This window comes from Myotis davidii, unplaced genomic scaffold (assembly GCF_000327345.1).
Source record: "Myotis davidii unplaced genomic scaffold, ASM32734v1 scaffold125, whole genome shotgun sequence".
NCBI lineage: Eukaryota > Metazoa > Chordata > Mammalia > Chiroptera > Vespertilionidae > Myotis > Myotis davidii.
The window spans coordinates 4235-6772 of record NW_006299390.1 but is presented as its reverse complement, the minus strand read 5'-3'; the positions used below and the strand labels follow the sequence as shown (position 1 = coordinate 6772).

Genomic DNA, 2538 nt, shown 5'->3' with positions numbered 1-2538 from the left:
GAGCTCCTGGACTGCGAGAGGGCACAGGCTGGGCTGAGGGACCCCTCCCCCCCAGCTCCAGTGCATGAGTTTTGTGCACCAGGCCTCTAGTAACCTATAAAAACCCCAACAAAACAAAAAATCAGGATAAAGTCACCGGTAAGGGATGATAGTGACAGGAAAGGAGCATGAGGGAGGCTTCTAAGTTGTTAGAAATATTCTATTTGTTGAATGGGGTGCTGGTTATTTGGGGATGTTCACTTTGTGAAAATTCATCAAGCTGTATAATTACATTGATGCAATTTTTAGTATGCATGGTACATTTCAGTAACATTGTCGTTGTTGTTTTGTTAATCCTCACCTGAGGATATTTTTCCATTGCTTTTTAGAGAGAATGGAAGGAAGGGAGGGGAGAGAGAGAGCAAAAGAGAGAGAAATATCGATGTGAGAGAGACACATTGGTTGCCTCCCGTACCCACTCCAACTGGGGAGTGGGGAGCGAACTGCAACCCAGGTATGTACACTTGAACAAGAATTTAACCCATGCACTGCCTGCTGACACTCTAACCATTGAATGACACTAGCCAGGCACATATAAGTAAGATTTAAAAAAAACAAATGTACATTTGTACATATGTAAAAATACTGGATGTGGATATGCCATATTAAATTAGGAGTCAGCAAACTTTCTATAAAGGGCCAGATGGTAAATATTTTAGGTTTTGCTGGCCATACAGTCTCACAACTACTCAGTTTCACTGTTGTACTGCAAAAGCAGCCCTAGACAATATAGAAGTGAATGGGTGTGGCTTGTTCCAACAAAATTTATTTGCAAGAACAGGTGCCAGGCTATAGTTTGCCAGCCCCTGTGCCAATTTTTTTATAGTAGTTCCTGCTGGGGCTAGGGTTGAGGGGTAGGATGCTTTTTACTCTTTGTATGTTTCTATAATGTCTAATAATTTACAATTAGCATTGTATTTAAAGCACCTACTCTTATTAGAAGCTCATTGTTACAAATGTTTCCCTGAAACAAAAAACTGGGTCTAAGGGCAATCAGGGGACACCTCAAGGTAACAAAACAAATCTGACGAAAGTGAGCAGCAAAGTATTCAGCATATCATCTGCCACCTAAAATGCCTACAAGAATACAGCAGATTTTATTGCCAATTACTATCAGAGGATTCACATCTGTTAATAATAAAAAAAATCTATTAACCAAGATTTTTTATCTGTACTTGTAATTTTCCATTTAAACAGATATTAACCATGACACCCATGGAGACAACTATTCCATGTTGTAACAAAAAAAATGGTTGCTTTTTCTTTGTATACAGAAGATGTATTTTGGTCAATGCATAAGCATACCACAGCATAAATGTGAATATGCAGAGGAAAACTCTGATTCCTGGGCTAGGAAAAGTATTTGCAAATAAGCTGACGATTACTTTTGAACTTTAAGATAAATTTCAACTGCTTTGTCTTATTAATAGGAAAATAAATGTAAGCCAGTGTCCATGGTTTCTAAGGATTTAAAACCCATGTGTAGACCCAAGATACACACCGACAACATTAACCTTAGACATCCTGTGCCTCTTATTTTGGCAGGTATATACAAGTGCTATAAAAAACAACACAACACAGCTTTTCCGCAATGGGTTTGCCGCCAGAACACAGGCGTCGTGAAAATCACCAGAAACTCAAGCCCAAACCCAAGACGGGAAAGGAAAAGGCTCACATCATCATCGTTGTCATTGGGCACGTAGATTCCGGCAAGTCCACCACTGCTGGCCATCTGATCTACAAATGTGGTGGGATCGACAAGAGAACCATCGAGAAATTTGAGAAGGAGGCTACTGAGATGGGGAAGGGCCTGGGTCTTGGATAAACTGAAAGCTGAATGGGAGCGAGGTATCACCATTGAGATCTCCCTGTGGAAATTCGAGACCAGCAAATGTTATGTGACCATCATTGATTCCCCCAGACACAGAGACTTCATCAAATACATGATCACAGGCACAGCTCAGGCCGACTGTGCTGTCCTGATGGTTGCTGCTGGTGTTGGTGGATTTGAAGCAGGCATCTCCAAGAATGGACAGACCCGTGAGCATGCCCTTCTGCCTACACACTGGGTGTGAAACAGCTGATGGTTGGTGTTAACAAAGTGGATTCCACTGAGCCACCCGATAGCCAGAAAAGATACGAGGAAATTGTTAAAGAAGCCAGCACGTACATTAAGAAAATTGGCTTCAACCCTGACACAGTAGCCTTTGTGCCAATTTCTGGTTGGAATGGGGACAACATGCTGGAGCCAAGTGCTAACATGCCTTGGTTCAAGGGTTGGAAGTCACCCGTAAAGATGGCAACGCCAGTGGAACCACACTGCCTGAAGCTCTGGATGGCATCCTGCCACCAACTCGTCCAACTGACAAGCCCCTGCGTCTCCCCCTCTTGATGACTACAAAGTTGGTGGTATTGGTACTGTCCCTGTGGGCCGAGTGGAGACTGGTGTTATTAAACCTGGCATGGTGGTCACCTTTGCTCCAGTCATGAGCACATTTT

The 2538-nt window shown here is 42.8% G+C and overlaps 1 pseudogene; it reads left to right on the top strand.

Annotated features, from left to right (window-relative positions):
- Window positions 1-1630: 1630 nt before the first annotated feature.
- Window positions 1631-2522, top strand: LOC102772158 (annotated as a pseudogene).
- The last annotated feature ends 16 nt before the right edge of the window (window positions 2523-2538 follow it).